The sequence below is a fragment of the Ammospiza nelsoni genome, chromosome 24 (assembly GCF_027579445.1).
Source record: "Ammospiza nelsoni isolate bAmmNel1 chromosome 24, bAmmNel1.pri, whole genome shotgun sequence".
NCBI lineage: Eukaryota > Metazoa > Chordata > Aves > Passeriformes > Passerellidae > Ammospiza > Ammospiza nelsoni.
This window is the reverse complement of record NC_080656.1, coordinates 4,029,602-4,046,849: the sequence shown is the minus strand read 5'-3', so window position 1 is coordinate 4,046,849 and position 17,248 is coordinate 4,029,602. Positions and strand designations below refer to the sequence as shown.

Below are 17,248 nucleotides of genomic sequence, written 5' to 3'. Positions count from 1 at the left end.
CTGCTGCCAACAGCCTGACCCACAGGGTGTCAGGTTGGGTTCTGACTCTGGCAGTGTTGGTTTAGTTACTGCATTGTTTATTTTATCCTTTTATTTATTCCCTAATAAAGAACTGTTATTCTTTCTCCCATATTTGTTGACTGAGAGCCCCCCCTTGATTTCAAATTTATGAAATTTGAAGGGAGGGGGGTTTACATTTTTTCTGTTTCATTTTCTCCTGCCTTCCTCAGCAGACACCTGTCTTTCCAACCCAAGACACATACCCTGCTATTTACTGAGGACTGCCCTGGTGCTGTCCCTTTGCCCCTCACAGCCCTGGCTGATGAGCTGGTTGTTCACTGGGGAGAGGCACCACTCCTGTCCATGCCTGGCCCCGAGCACAGACACTCCCAGCACTGCCAGATGGCAAACACAGGGAGAGGAGAGCAGGGAGCTGCAGCTCTGCCTCCTCACAGGAAAAAAGCCTGGAGGGAGCGAGCCTGCCCCGGCCCTGCTGCTGCCTGGCTGTGGAGTTGGGAAGGGCAGGACAGAGCAGGGTCAAGGACTGAGCCCTGAGCCCCAGCGTGGCTGGGACAGCGCAGGGTGTGGGGCTGGGAGCATCTCCTTTAGGTTTGCACGTGCCTGCAGCCCTGTGGAAACAAACCTTACATAAACCTAGCCGGAAGCACAGCATTAATATTTAAAAAAATGACATTTAAGGCATTGGATGTGCACTGTGCTCTCCAGCAGCGTCTCTGTGTCTGCGTGTGCGCGCTCACGCTCCGGGCTTTGTTTTCCTTTTATAGTGGATTGTTGTGTGTATGTGTTTTACTCGGGGTGTTCTGTGCTATAATAAGAAGGGGGGGGGAGCAGGGAAATGCTGCTCTGTTTATACACACTGCTGTCAACAGCGATGCTGCCTCTTCCAGACTCGCATCATCCCTGGAGCTCCTGGATCCAGGCAAAGATTCCCCCCTTGATCCCAAGATCCTGCAGGACTGCCTGAGCCTCTCCTCCCATTCCCTCTCCTGGAATTGGCCCAGGGGAGTGGCACAGCTCCATGCAGGGTGCAGACAAGTGGATATGTGAAGGTTCAAAGGGACAACCTTGGCAAATGTCAGGGCAGTGTTTTTGCATGGTTGTTCTGCTGCTCTGATCACCAAGAGCAGCTCTGGGTGCATCACGCTGGGATTTTTGTCCACAGGGATGAAGCAATGCCTCTCTTTGCCCCTCCTGAGCTTCCCTGATACTTTTCCCAATGCTTTCCACCTTTGTGAGTCTTCTGAGGCACTGGTGCACGGCTCAGCCTGAAATGTTACTGCTCACCCATCATTTTATAAATCTCAGGTGCAGCACATCTCCTACCCCTCCCCCCTGAATTTTGATGTGTTTAGGCTTTGTGGCAGGAGCATTTTTATGCCTCTTCTCATTTTTATTTTTTTTCCCTGAAATATTCAGTGAATTTGCCCTTTTCTCATTCTGATATGGGCCTCAAGGGACAGATCCCTCCTATCCATCTCCAACATGCCATAACAGCCTGGGACAAGCTGGAAAAGCACTGGGTCTGAATCCACCCTTTTGATATAAATGGACATTATGCATATTTAATAGACATGGAGCTCAGTGAAACCCTTAGTACTAGCTGAGCTGGCACAAAATTCCCAGGCAAGGAGTCTTTGGAGCTGATCTCTCCCTAGGTACCTTGCAGAAAATGAGACCAAGGACAAAAAAAGGCCACGTTTCCCTTTGATTGCAGGAGCTGCTGTGTTTTGCAGAGGGGGTGGCTGAGCAGGAGCTGCCTGGCTGTGCATGAAGGACTCTGGGCTGGCAGTTCTTGTTCATCCTGTTCTTCCACAGAGAAGGTGCAGCTTGCAGGGAGAGGCTGCTCAAAGCTCCTTCCTTCCAGCATCACCTTGATCTGGAGGCAACATCTCCCTGCTTTGTCCAGCACAAGCTCATTTCCACCTGAGGCAGGGGTGGAAATATATATATTAGATATAAAATATATATTATTATATATTATATATTATATATTTATATTATATATTATATATCATAATATATCTTATATCTTATATCTTATATATTATATTTTATATTTTATATATTATATGTTATATGTTATATGTTATATTATATATATTATATTATATATATTATATATATATTCCTCACTTCAGGAATAAGGAATGTGGGAATCCCGGTCCCTCTGAGAGTGCAGCTGGCCTTTGTCAGTGAGCCTGATCATTTGTGGGTGATGTTTGGGTTTCCAAACTTCTCAGCAGAAATCTCTGCATCCCCTGGAGATGCACAAGTGAAAGCTGGAGTCTGAATGCTGTAGGTTCAAAACCAAAAGGTCCAGTGAAAATTGTGGGAATTCCTGGTGAAAACCCCTGAGGTTGCCCCACTCTGTGGATCCCAGATTGCTGTGTACTCCAGCTTTCCCCAGTCACCAGAATGATGGGGTTTATTTTTTTTTTTTACTTTGTTCTTCCTTTTTTGGTAAAGCATAAGTAAATCTGTCTATACCTACAGGTTTCCATGGCACTGTAACCTTACAGAGAGGGAGCAGCAGGGGAGGATCTGTGCATCTGTGCACGTCCACTGTGGAACAGGGAGAGATAAATGGGGGTGCTTGGAGGGGATTGATGTGGTTGGAAGCAGCTCAGGACAGGGAAAAGGTGCCTCACCCCCAAGCTCAGCAGTGACTTTTGGCTCAGGTTAAACTGCCCGGCTGCCATTTGGAGACACACTCGCTGTGGGGTTCAGCCAGCTGGGAGAGATCTGCTTCTGAGCTACCAAAGGGCAGGATCAGGGGATCAGACCTTTGCTCTCCCTGTGCCCTCAAGCCCTGCCTCCTCCAAGTGATCCCCAAGGAGGAAGGGAGCATCCCCGTGTTCTGTGCATGGACAGAGGTCACACACAGGTCCTGCACATGTCACAGCTCGAGGGCAGCCCTAGACACATCCAGAGCCTCCTTCCCATGGGAAAATGCTCCTGCTGCCCTTTGTCCAGCGCCAGGACCCTTGGACAGCCCCCAGGAGGGACATGGGGGTGCTCAGTGTTTGGGTGGGGATGGCTGAGCAGGGCTGTGGGAAGGCTGGTGCTGCAGGGAAGGGAAGCAGAATGAGGTGCAAGGAGGACTGCCCACTGCTCCCAGAGCCTGACTGGGCTCAGCTAGGAGCCACCAGCACGGGCACGGGCAGAGAGGAGCTGAGGGGGCTGCTCTGAAGAGCTGGAAGTGGAGCCGAGCTCTGCCTGTCACCCTGAGGGCTGGAGGGGAGCTTTGCCTTGCATCCAACACATGGCCACCTTCTGAACTTCCTCTGAGCAATGCTGAGCCCCCTCACCAGCCAGAGCCTCTCCATCCCCATGCCATCCCATCGCATCCCATCCCATGGATCCCACCCCATATCCCATCCCATCCCCATCGCATTATGCCATCCCATCCAATTCTATGGATCTCATCCCATCCCATGGATCCCATCCCATCCCATCCCATTATCCCATCCACCCTATTATCCCATCTCATTCCATGGATCCCATTCCATCTCATCCCATCCCATGGATCCCATCCCATCCCATCCCGATTATCCCATCCCATGGATCCCATCCCATGCATCACCCATTATCCCACCCCATCCCCTCTCTCCCCGGCCCCGCAGCCCTGGCTGTGCTCAGGGTGAGCAGAGCAGATCCGATTCCTCCCGGGGCCCTTCCCCGGCAGTCGCTGTCGCTGTCGCAGGTTGCGGTGCCCCTGCCGGAGCGGCATCAGTTGGTACCGACCATTCCCCGAGCATCCCCTCCTCTGGCAGCCACAGCCTGCCGGCGCTGCTCTGGACACAAAGCAGCCACGCTCTGCCTCCTTCCTCCCGCATCCCGCTGGCCTCCTCCTCCTCCTCCTCCTCCTCCTCCTCCTCCTCCTCCTCCTCCTCCCTGTTTGCTCGCTCTCTTTCTCCCCCGAACGCCAGGCTGCAGAAGGCAGACCTGCGAGCCGGAGCACAGCGAGGAGCTCCCCGAGGCTGCTCCTGGCCGAGGGAAACGCGGGCAGGGATGCGATGAAGCAGCGCCGTGCTCGCTGCCTGGATTAAGAAAGAAAACATTAAAAAAAAAAAAAAAAAAAAAAAAACCTAAACAAAGCGAGAAAAGCACCACAAAGCCGGACGCAACAAACGAGGCGGAAAGGGGGGAGAGAAGGAGGCGGAGGTTGCTGGATGGGCGAGGAGCCGCTTTGAATCGTGCCTCTGTTCGCAGGGATTAGAGCATGAATGGGAGCAGCTTCCCGGCCGCGATGGAGACAGAAGGCGGCTCCGGCTGTGCTCACAAGGTAACTCTGGCTGCCTCCTCCGGCTGCATGGCTGAGCCGAGCAGGACACGCATCCTTTCTGCCCGGGCTGTGTGTGTGGATGCAGCGGGCAGGGCACGGGAGGGAGCCGGAGATGCTCGGAGCGGTTTTCCCTCCCCTCCCAGCGCAGTGAGAGGGCGCAGAGCGGGTCCGGGGGGCTGCGGTGCTGGAGATTCACTTTGCCCCCGCTTTGCCCGAGGACACCGAGCTGCTTTCCCCGGGGATCGCTCCAGGAGCTCCCAGCATCGCCCTCCCGACCCTGCGTGCCCCGGCGTCCCTGGGGCTCTCGGTGTCTCTGCATCCTCCCGAGCATCCGTGCACAATGAGGGGAGGGAGGTGAGGCCACCCGGAGTTGCTGCTCCCCTCCCTTGGTCATCCTCTGCCTTTTCTTCGCACCGAGAAGGGATGAGATGCGGGAGGAGGGGGAACTGGAATCGCTTTCATTCGTGCCAGCAGTGCCGGGAGCCAACTTTGAGGCTGCCTAAAGGGAAAAGCTTCCCGAGTGCTGTGGTTTATTGGGGGGAGAGGAGATGGCTGGGCAAGGCTCAGAGGAGGGATGTCTGTGTTGTGGCGTGGAGTGGGAGGGGATGGGAACCAGTGGTTGTGAGGGAGAAAGTCAGGGCTGATCAATGAAGCTGCCCACAGATGATGCTTTCCTCTCCCTGCTGGGCCTCTCTGTGACTCAGTTCCTGGGTCTCTGACCGTGAAACTCCGAATTTCTCTCAGTCAGGGCAGGCAGCACAACTTCAGACAGGGCTGGGAGGTGCCTTTAGCCAGATGTTGGGGAAAGCCCCGAGGAGAGCCCGATGCTTGCAGCTGTGGAGCCCCTCCCCAGTTATCCCCAGCGATCCGAGCCCTTTCCTGGCCATCCCTCACTACCTCGGGCAGGATCCTGCTGCTGCCACATCCATTTGCAACCATTCCCCTCCTCCCCGTGCCTCCAGGGGCTGCTTGATGGCTCCTGGCACGGCGCTAGGAAGCGTTTGCTTTGACTGCTGAAATAACGACGTGTCCCAGAAGTCCCCACTGGTGCGAGCACATCCTGAGCCCCAGAGTGCCACCAGTCCCTGTCAGAGCCTGGCTGTGCAGGAACAGTAATGCAGGAACATTCAGGGAGTTTGTGGCCCAATGTGAGGCACTGACAGAGACTCTGGAGTCTCTTGCACTGCTCTGCACACACTTGGGTTTTTGGTGTCCCTGAGCATCCACCTGAGTGAGTGGATTCACCAGGATTTGGCTGGAAGGTCACAAGGGCTGGGGTTTCTTGGCTTACCTGGCAGAGATGGGGCTGAAAGGGTGTGGAGAGGAAAATGGAGGCACTGGGGAAAATATCTTCTTTCTGTGTGAAACCCCAAACTCTGGTGTCTGTGCCAGCCTTGAGGGATGCAGATGATGTTCTGGTGAAGGAATTCAAGAATTAGGAACAGTCTTTCTCACAGCAGGGTTAATTCTGTGGTAGAGCTTTGGAAATGGCCAAAGCCAGCAGAACAGTGGCTGTTGCTATAATGGGAAGGCAGCTGATCAATAAGTTTATTTTCCTGTTTGAATATTTATGGGTGTGGGGAAGGCAGAGGAAGAAACATGCAGTCAGTGATGTCGGCTCTGGTGGGTACGTTCCCATTCCAAAAGGATTTGAATTCCAATTCCTTGATTACAAATCCCTTCCTGCACCTCTCCACGGGCATTCCTGGAGGGATCCCTGCAGTGCCCTGACAGCTTCAGGGTGCAGAACAGGGGACACAAACCTCATGTTTGGCTTCTCTGGGACAGAAAAGCCAGAGGATCTCCGTGAGGGTCTCCATGAGGGTCCCTCTCAGTGTAAAAGTCCCCAGGAGGAGAGGGGCAGAGCTTTCCCACCTGGCTTCCCAAAGTTTCCTGACCCGCCAGAAACTCAGAGTTTCCCATCCCATATCCCATCCCCATCCCCATCCCATGGATCCCATCCCATATCCCATATCCCATATCCCATATCCCGTATCCCATATCCCATCCCATACCCCATATCCCATATCCTATCCCCATCCCATGGATCCCATGCCATATCCCATATCCCGTATCCCATATCCCGTATCCCATATCTCGTATCCCATATCCCATCCCATATCCCATATCCTGTATTCCATCCCATATCCCATATCCCATCTCATCCCATCTCATCCCAGAGAAGGAATGAGTGAACAAAGTGCCCCACGCCTTGCAGGGTCTGTCACCCTGTCTGTGCCACAGCGGGCACAGGGCATTGCCACCAGAGCCCAGCCAAGCTCAGGGATGCTGGATTTCCTCTCCCCTGCCTGTTTGTGGTGCATCTTCCTGGGCTTTCTCTGCAGCTGTGCACCTCTGGAGGCCAGGAGGGCTCTGGGTGCCCCCAGAGTGCAGGGCTGGGGGGGTTTCAGCATCCTCAGCCCTGCTGCATCCTCCTGGCAGCCCTCGGGGAGAGCTGGCCTAAGCTCACCAAGAATCCTTCCAGGACTGAAGTGTGAGCACAAGCTCTCCCTTTGGCCAAGGCTGGCTGTTCCCAAAATGCTGCTTTGTGAGCTCAAAACAGGGCATCATCCGCCCCTTCAATCTCTTCCAGCCTCTCCTGTTGCCACAGCACCTTGGGAAATGACAAGACCTGTCTTGAAAAGGGACACCAGGGCAAACGTTGCATTTCATTTTTCAGTGGGTTTTGCAGGCTTGCCTTTTGAGATGATTTTGCTCTGTCTTGCCCTTGTTCTATTTCTACTGGCTCAAAAAAAGTTGTGCAAAAAAAGCAATTTTTAGTTTTTCCAACAAAACCCAGTGGGCATATCTGAATCCAGAGAAGGACAGGATGGGGTCCTTTCTTGCATTTCTGTGCATTTTCTGTGGCAGGGATGAGCAGTGCCAGAGGCTGCCTGGATTCCAGGGCTGCTTTTCAGCAAGAGGCCTGACCTCTGGGGATGCAGCAAGCCTTGGTCAGCACCTTCCTCTTTGGCCCTCAGTGATTCCCTCACCCTGCAGGCCTTCATTTCCTGGCTCAAAAAGTTCAGTGGGCTGCACTGTAAGTTGTGTTTAGCTGGAGGAGAATTTAGTGGGGCTTTGATGTCTTGTGTCCTGCTGTGGTCGCCACAAAATGATGCCTTGGGAAGGCTGAGCTAGAGCAGAGGTTGGACAGAGCTAAAGAATAGAGCAGGGATTTATTAAAAGGATCTCCTCAATGGATGCACCTTGGGCAGCACAAGAGCCCAGCCAGGGCTGCATCCAAGGTGAACCAAGATGGTCACAAAATGAACCCAAGATGACCCAAAATGGCCCCAAAATGCACGAGCGCTCCCGGGGTCTCTCCCTGGGATCAGTTCTGCTCCATTTGCACCTTGCAGTTCATTGTCCCATTCCAGCTTTAGCCCAGGCAGTCCCACCCTGCTTGTTTTTCTCTCTGCAGCCCACGGTGTTTGTGCTCCTGGGCTGAGATTTGGATCATTTGTCCTTGGTGCCCAGCTGGAGCAGGAATTGTTGTGTCTACTTGTTCTGTGCACAGAGCTCAGCATCCCCTGATGTGAGCCCAGACCCACACACTAAAGCACAGAATGTGAAAAATAGAAAAGCATCAGCTTCAACCCACCCCAAGGCAAAGCTTTTCCTGGGATCCATGTCCTTGGAAGGTGCCTCTGTGGCTCCTTTTTCTCTGGGATGTGTTTTCTGCTCATGTTCTGCCTGTGGAGATCCTGAATCAGCACCTGCCCATGCTTTGCTGCTGTGGTGGCAGGAGGAGTGACCCATGGCAGGAGGGCTGAAGGGTGAGGATGGACTCTCCCTTTTCCTCCTGTATTCCTTGACTTTTTGTGTTTGGGTTGGCCATCAGGGCAGGATTCACCTCCAGGAGCTGAGGAGGGATTTGCTGAGCAGAGACCATGGGATGGGGTCCATAATTTATCTCCATCTCTTGCTGGAGACCCAAGGAGCAGCCCCAAGTGCTGGCAGTGCCACAGGGTGTGGGTCGCTGTGGAATACATCTGCTCCAGCTGTGCTGGGAACTCCTCATCCCCAGGGAATGACAGAGGGGGCAAAGAATTCCCAGTGCTGGGGAGCACATCCTGCTCTCTCAGTGCTCTGTCACAGAAATTCAACCACTTCAGCCCTCCTCCTACCCTTATCCCTCTCCCTCTGTGGGTTTTTTGGTTATACCAAGTGTCACTTCCCAAAAGACTTTGTTCACAGACTCAGGAAATTATTATTATACACCTTAAAGCACAATTCCACTCCCTTTTTTTCCATCCTGGAAGTTAATTCCTTCCCCCTGCACAGTTCTGGGCAGGAATACACCTTAGAGCACACTTCCACAGCCATTTTTGCATCCTGGAAGTGAGTTCCTTCATTCTGCACAGTTCTGGGCAATAAAACACCTTGGAGCACACTTCCACAACTGTTTTTTACCATCCTGAAAGAGTTCCTTCCCCCTGCATAGTTCTGGGCAGGAATACACCTTAGAGCACATTTCCACAGCCATTTTTGCATCCTGCAAGAGTTCTTTCCCCCTGCACGGTTCTGGGGAGTAAAACACTTTGGAGAACACTTCCACACCCATTTTTCTATCCTGGAAGTGAGTTCCTTCATTCTGCACTGTTCTAGGCAGTAATACGCCTTAAAGCACAATTCCAGACCCTTTTTATTTCCATCTTGCAAGTGAGCTCCTTCTCTCTGCACAGTTCTGAATAGTAGAATACCTTAGAGCACACTTCCACAGCCATTTTGCCACCCTGGAAGTGAGTTCCTTCCCCCTGCTCAGTTCTGGGCTGGAATAAACCTTGGACCACATCTCCACAACCATTTTTTTCCATGCTGGAAATGTGTTCTTTCCTTCTGTGAAGTTCTGAGCAGTAAAACACCTTAGAGCACATTTCCACACCCATTTCTCCATCCTGGAAGTGAGTTCTTTCATTCTGCACAGTTCTAAGCAGTAGAACACCTTAAAGCACACTTCCACACCCATTTTTTTTTTCCATCCTGCAAGTGAGCTCCTTCCCTCTGTTCTGAGCAGTAAAACACCTTGGAGCACAGTTCCACACCCATTTTTCCATGCTGGAAATGAGTTCCTTCCTCCTGCACAGCCCTGTGCATTTGTCCTCCCCCTGTTCCTGCCCTGTCTGGGTATCACAGAGCCCTGAAGCCATTTCCCAGCTGCTGTGGTGCCTCTGAAATCCCTCCAGCTCTGCTCTCCCTGTGAGCCACAGCCAGCACAACACGATCTGCCTGGCTGTGGCAGCAGAATAAATAGGAAATGCTCGAGATCCCCCTCCTGCCTGCATCTGAGCTGTTCCCCTAAAGCCAGGACAGGAGCTAAGCTTCTGTCTAGGGATTTTTGTGCTGTTCTTGAAAAGCAGTGCAGAGGGAATCGAAAGCTGAGGCTCAGAGGGAGAAGCTTGCTCACCTCCAAAAAATGGGGAACCCTTTGCTTCAGTGTTCTGAAGATTGGGGTGTCACTTCAGGTAGGTTCAGCTGTAAAGAAAAATAGGAATTTCCAGGGTGAAGCTCATCTGATCTAAAGGAATTCGCCTAAAATACAGCAAGCTGTTGTTTGCAAAGAGAATAAAGACAGGCAGCTCTGCTGAGAGGACCTCCTTGCTCCTGTGGCCCTGCAGGGAGCAGGAGAATGAGGAACACTTCACCCTCTGACAGGAGACAGAGCCATGGGATTGGTCTCAGTTTCCTTGCTGGACATCATTCCTAAATGCCCTGCAGGTTCCTCTGCAGATGAAAGGCAAAAAAAAACCCCCAAAAAAAAAAAAAAAAAAAAAAAACAAAAACCCACCAAAAAAAACCCCAACCTCCCCCCCGCAAAGAAACCCCAAACAAACAAAAATCCCCAAAAAACAAAAAACCAAAGCACCAAAAAAACCCAACAAAACAAAACAAAAAACAAAAAGGCTACTCCAGGAGAAACACCCCGAGTCTGCCTCACCTTCCATTGATCTGGAAAGAGCCCAGAGCAGAAGGAGGGATGCTGAGGCTCTGTTCTGCATTTCATGAATGGATGAATGTAGAGACACAAGAGGGGATTTGGAGGGGATTTGGAAGCCTGCTCCAGGATTTGTCTGGCACACAGAGCATTTATAATACTTCCAGCATTATCATAACATAATGCCAGCGTGATTTGGGGCCCGCTCGGGCTCTCAGTGAATAAAGAGCAGCGCTCCTGTCACCATTGGGGGACAGGGATCTCACTTGGGATGAGTTGGGGTTTGCATGGTCCAGATTCTTGTCCTGGTGGCCCCAAGCAGGAGCTGGGATGCTCTGGTGTGCTGCTGTGAGGGACTGGGGCTGCTGGAGGGTGTCAGTGTGGCAGTGGGTGAGTCTGGTGTTTGTTGGTGGTGGAGAGAGATGGGGAGACTGACTTAGTGATCAGAATCTGATTTTATTGTGGGATACAAACACTGATATACTATTTCAGGGAGACTAGTGATGTGTACTACAATGATTAGGTTAAAATCACACAAACTTATGCATATAACAACATCTCTTGCTTGCAGGGTTTAATGGGATTTCATTTTTCTAGTAAATCTGTTCGATTGAGTCTTCTTGCAATCCAGGTCTAATTTTGAAAGTTCCCTTTGCTTTTGCCAAGGCATCCTGTTATCAAATCTGTGATGTTAACCAGGTCCAAAGTCATCATCTGTTTTGTGTCCCCCAACATTCCAACACCCAGATGAAGGAAGGAATGATGAATCTGACTCCGTGTTCTCAGAAAGCTAATTCATTATTTTATGATACTATATTATATAAAAGAACACTAAACCAAACTATACTAAAGAATAGAGAAAGGATACAGACTGAAGGCTAGAAAGAATAATAAGAAGAACTCGTGACTCTTTTATAGATAAGATACAATAAACAACCTTGAGACTGAGAAATGAAGAGCTCTGACTCTTTCTTCAAGTGCCAGGCTGGGAAAAGAGACTTTTGGACTTTTCTTGGGGTCACTCTGAGCAGTGAGAGACCCTGACATTTGGCAGGAGCTGAGGGACACTGAGGGACATCAGGCAGGGGTGAGAGGGAGGCTGGCAGGGCTGCTCCTCCTGTCCCTCACAGAATAACCAGAAATCCCCCAAAAATGAGGGATCCAAACCAGAGCAGATCCCCTCTCCTCTCCCTGAGCAACCAGCAGAAGGGATTTTGTCAGGTTGGGTGCACTATGAGCAGTGAGAGTACCTGCAGACATTTGGGGAGGGGGCAGGAGCTGAGGGACCCTGAGGGACATTGGACAGTGGTGAGGGCAAGGCTGGCAGGGCTGCTCCTCCTGTCCCTCACAGAATAACCATAAATCCCCCGAAAATGAGGGATCCAAGCCCTCTCCTGTGCCTGAGCTCAGGCTGGGAAGGGAGCAGCCAGCAGAAGGGATTTTGTCAGGCTGGGTGCAGTACCTGGAGACTGGTTTGGCTCATGAATAACTTGATATTTCTCCTGAATTATAGATGCATGTATGGCTGCTGAGGCAGGGCTGGGAGGGGGCTGGGTGCCTGAGGGAGGGAGGGAGGGATGGGGCTGAGCTGGGCTGAGCTGGGGGCTGGAAAAGGGGCAGAGGGGATGTTTGGGTGTGAATGGGTGTGACTGAGGCAGAGAGGGGGCTTGGCTGGTGTTTTTGTGTCCTCTGCAGTCAGCAGGAGTATATAAGTGTATATTTACATAAAAATATATTGTATAGTGTATATATACTGTATATATGTACATATATTATATTCTATAATTACATTATATATGCATTACATTATATTGCATTATGTATACATTCAATATTAAAAAATCTATATTTTTATATATAGATTATGTTTAAAATGTAAATAGAGAGTATATAATATTTTCTACTATATACAATGCATATGTACACTTAATACATATATATACATACATATGTACATATAATACATATATAATATGTATTATATATGACAATGTATCAATAATATACATCAATAATTATATATTAATAATATATTAATAATACATTCATAGTATGTATTATTATATGTATTATATATGTAGTACATTATATATGTATGATATATTACATTATATATTATATTATATTATATTATATTATATTATATTATATTATATTATATTATATTATATTATATTATATTATATTATATTACATTATATTACATTACATTATATTATATTACATTGCATTGCATTACATTGCATTGCATAGCATTGCATTGCATTGCATTACACTATATTATTACGTTATATATGTATTATATATTATTAGTGCAATACAGCACTGCCCAGCTTGGGCTCTGCAGCTAGGGAAGGTGAATATTAGTAATTTGCACAATTTAAAGAATTCTAATTTATTATTTAAGTTTTTTATTTTTAAAATGTTTGCAAATATTTGCCATTTCTCTGCCTCCAAGAGGGGCTTCCCTGGCTGTGTCCATGGCAGGAGAGCAGTGTTTAAATCACAGGTGCTGTGAATAAATCCCAGCACAGTTTATGCTGTGGGTCGGGGCATTCCTGACCTGGGCAGGTTTGGGACAGTGCAGAGAGAGCTGTGGGGGTTTTGGCGGGTTATGGGTGTGTTCAGAGCAGCAGCATGCTGTGAGAGGCAGCCTCTCCCTTCCTTGAGAGACAGCCCTCACCTGACTTTCTAGTGGCACACTCTGCTTCTAATTTGGGAGAGAGGGAAGGAGAATCTGGCACAAGGCTGCCACCTCTGAGAGGCTGCCAGGCACTTTGTGGCGCTGCCTGCCTGCTCCCTGCAGCCTGGCATGCAGGAATATTCCCTCCCTCCTGCCGTGCCCTGTGGCCGTGTTCACAGGGGTTCCAGCATGAGGGAAGAGACGAGGACCTGACTCCACGTTTCAGAAGGCTTGATTTATTATTTTATGATATATATTACATTAAAACTATACTAAAAGAACAGAAGAAAAGGTTTCATCAGAAGGCTAGCTAAGAATAGACTGGAAAGAATGATAAAAAAGGCTTGTGGCTCAGACTCTCTGTCCAAGCCAGCTGACTGTGATTGGCCATTAATTAGAAACAACCACATGAGACCAATCCCAGATGCACCTGTTGCATTCCACAGCAGCAGACAATCATTGTTTACATTTTGTTCCTGAGGCCTGTCAGCTTCTCAGGAGGAAAAATCCTAAGGAAAGGATTTTTCACGAAAAGATGTCTGCGACAATGCCTGGCTCCCAAGGAGGATGCAGAGCTCAGGAGAGGCTGCTCTGGGTACTGTGGGCTGCTGGGGACAGCCCAGGTTTTATTCAGATGGGCTCTGATCCACTTGGATGGACAGCAGCTGGTTAAGGAGATTGGAGCCACACAAGTCACTGCTGATGAATAATTCTGCCTGTGTCTTTCCTATAATAGTGTCACATTCAGCAGGCATGACTCGGACATATTCATCTTCCCAGAGCGTGCAGCTCCTGGAGTGACCTCCTGTGAGGCTTTGGAAGTGTTGTCCTCTGTTTGTCACATCAAGGAGCATCACTCCTGACATGATTTTTAGCAGAGACAAAAAATTACTGCTGAAATGGGGAGTATTGGAAAGATGGGTTGGAAGCTGTGTGGAAAAGGACAACTCTGAGAGCTCAGCTCACTCCTGGGTGGCCCAGTTTGAAGCCTCATCTCCCTTGGAGTCAGTTATTCTAAGTTATTAGTTCCTTTAACTCTGAAATTCTCCCAAGTGCAAGCAGCCAGAGCTCAGAGAGGAGCACAGGGAAGGGGCCTGGCAGGCACAGCTGTGAATAAACCCACTGTGAGATGAATCCTCAGCAGCAAGGGGGACCTGCCTGGATCCTGCAGGTGGAGATTGTGTCTCTGCCCCTAGCCTGGCAGGCTGACCTCAGGAAAGAGGAAAAATGGCAATAAAAGGTGCCTGTCTATAAATAAAGCCCAATTTCTGCCCTTTGTGGAGGCTGTGGCATTGAGAGGATGCAGGAATTGCTGTCAGGTACTGGGCTCAGGGAAATGCTGCACACCATAAATCTGTTTGGGGGATTTTGGGGGTTTTGGACTGGCAGGACACGTGTGGGAGGGAAGCAGGGGGACCTGAACTCTGTCCTTTGGCTTTGGGAAATGTGACAGCTGGGATTGGTGGCAATCCCCTGAAACTGTCACCCCACACATGCACCTCCTTCCTTCCACCCATTTGCCTTCTGAAAATGCTGCCAGCACTGTTTCTGTCCTGTTTGTCTCATTCCAGAAGGCTCCAAAGGCAAGAGGCTCAGAGTTAATAAATAACTCACCTGAGAGCCCGGGTTATCCCAGGGCAGAGCAGGGCGGGATCTGGGTTATCTCTGTACTGGGTTATCCCAGTGCTGGGAGCCCTGCAGGGCTGGGAGCCAGGCTGGGCACAGAGCCTGTGGGGTGGGGAACAATCCCAAAGTGGGATGGGATCAGCCTGTGGGGTGGGATAGAATCCACATTTGGGATGGGATTAGCCTGTGGAGTGGGGAACAATCCCAAAGTGGGATGGGATCAGCCTGTGGGGTGGGGTAAAATCCACATTTGGGATGGGATCAGCCTGTGGGGTGAGGAACAATCCCAAAGTGGGATGGGATCAGCCTGTGGGGTGAGGAACAATCCCAAAGTGGGATGGGATCAGCCTGTGGAGTGGGGTAAAATCCACATTTGGGATGGGATCAGCCTGTGGGGTGGGATAGAATCCACATTTGGGATGGGATCCCCACGTGCCCCCTCTGCTGCTCCTGCTGTGGGACACTTTCACCTTGTAAATCTTGGGGTGCTTCCCAAAGCTGAGCTGCGCTGGGGGGATGTGGGAAAAGGGGGTCAGGGAGTGCAGGGAACCCTGTTCCAGAGGCAGGATGGGAATCCGTGCCTTCACTCTGTGCTGAGAACCAGCACACTCAGAGAGGCTGAGACAGAAAATTCTCTTTTTTGTCATCATGACAACAATTGGGAGGACCAGGAGTGCCCAGATCTCCTCTCTGATGTGCCACATCCCCATTTCCATAGCCTGCATTTCCCTGGAAGTTCCAATCCCTGGAGCTGCAGTGGCCCCATGCAGCTCTGCCACCTCCCTCTCTGTCTCAACCATCATTTCTGCTCTGGCTCATCATCAACTGAGTCAATGAGTTTAGTAACTGATGTTTTTAAAGATTAGTCATCTATAGGAATGACATTTGAAAGACTGACAGCTCCAATCAAATCACAAGGGCTGCTCTTGTGCTTGAAGTTGTTTAATTAAAATAAAAAAAAGGTAAAATCAACCTGACTAATTACGTGTGGTACAGCTGAGGGAAGCACAGACGTGGTCCTGGGAAGGAAGGAGCTGCCAGGAAGGTGGGGTGTGGGTTGGGCAGCCCTGAAGGGAGAGAGCTGGAGCTCTGTGGATGTTCCCTCAGCCCTGCTCCCTCCTTGGGCAGGGCCTGCTCTCTGCCAGGCAGGGCTGGTGACAGTGGTAATAATAATAATAATAATGACAACGCTGTGATTTGCCTGGTTGATTTGAGATGTGCCATAATTACTGCGTGATTACAATATTCTTAGAGCAGGGCTTACAAACCCCCCCAGCTCCTCAGAGCTCCCCAAGGGCTCATCTGGCACCTCACCTTGCAAGCAAAGCCTGCAGGGGAGTCTGGGTGTTACTGGGATATTTTATGAAAAATCCCTTTGCCAGGATTGCTTCTCCTGGCAAGATGAGAAGCTTCAGCTTCTCCATGTCCTGCTCCTCTGGAATGTGATTTAGAGAATTATTTACTTAGCATGTGAATTGTTTTAATTAATGGCCAATCACAGCCAGCTGTGTCAGACTCTGGTCAGTCATGGGTTTTTATTATTCATTCTTGTTTAGCCTTCTGAGGTCTCCTTTCTCTTTCTTTAGTATAGTTTTAGCGTATCATTTTCATATTATATGATATATGATATGATATATGATATGATATGATATGATATATGATATGATATGATATAATATGTAATGCAATACAATATGATACAATACAATATCATATCATATCATATCATATCATATCATATCATATCATATCATGTCATAATAAATCAGCCTTCTGAGAACTTAGATTCTCATCTCTCACCTCATCCAGAGGACCCCACAACACCCCAACATCTGGGTGTCTCTGAGACAGCTCAGTCTGTGCCAGGTGAGGGCTGTGTGCCCTCAGCCAGCTGTAGATCAGAGTTTTCTGCTGCTGAGACTCTCTGGGGGAGTATTTGGTGGCAGGATGGTGCTTGGCCAAGCAGGACAGGCTTTTCCAAGGGCTGAGGATGCTCCTGGGAAGGGCAGGGGCTGGGGAGTGATGCTGGCACTTGGGGATGCTTTTCTCCCTGTGACACCCTCGTGCTCACTGAGTTATGATGTGTGCAATGCTCAGCTTCATCCTGTCTCCAGCTTCTGCTTTGATGCCTTTTGGGGCTTCCTAAAACAGAGGCCAGGCAAAATTAAAGGAATAAAAAGCAGTTCTATTTATTGAAGGGCCTTCAGGTACATTTAGGGCAGACAAAACCCACCCAAAAATGGACAATGGGTCACGGGTTTCACACTTTTATAAGTTTGGTCCATTTGCATTTTGGGGGTGAATCTGCCAATTCCAGCTTCAGCTGATGAAGTCATTGACCCCAAGTTTGCTGCCCCCAACTCCCTTTTGTTTCCATCTCTGGGCCTGAGGCAGTGAGGTGTCCTTGGTTGCCAGGCCTGGAGAGGAATTGTTGTGTCTGCCCAGAATGGGGAAGCAGCAGCTCCCACTGTGTGTGGGGTTTGGAGTTCTACACTAAAGAACTGCAGGGTTACAAATAGATGGAAAATATAAAAGCTAAAATCCCAAGGCACCAGTTTGGCTCCTCCATTTCTCATTCAGAAGATCTGGATGGGCTTGGACCTTGAGTGATTCTAAATTGAGGAGAAATGACATTTTCCAGGCCATAGGATTGGTGAGAGCTGGGCTCTGCCAGCATTGGTGCCTCTGCCATGGCTCT

General features: G+C 49.7%; 1 protein-coding gene across 3 annotated transcripts in view; it reads left to right on the top strand.

The window, feature by feature from the left end:
- The first annotated feature begins 3,967 nt into the window (after nt 1–3,967).
- B3GAT1 (beta-1,3-glucuronyltransferase 1) overlaps nt 3,968–17,248 on the top strand; it is a 43,450-nt gene continuing 30,169 nt past the window's right edge. For 2 of the 3 annotated variants that reach the window (XM_059488268.1, XM_059488267.1), the window contains exon 1: nt 3,968–4,306. The gene's annotated coding sequence lies outside the window, so the exon portion shown is untranslated. The remainder of the gene's footprint in view (nt 4,307–17,248) is intronic. The other variant, XM_059488269.1, reaches the window with a different exon arrangement.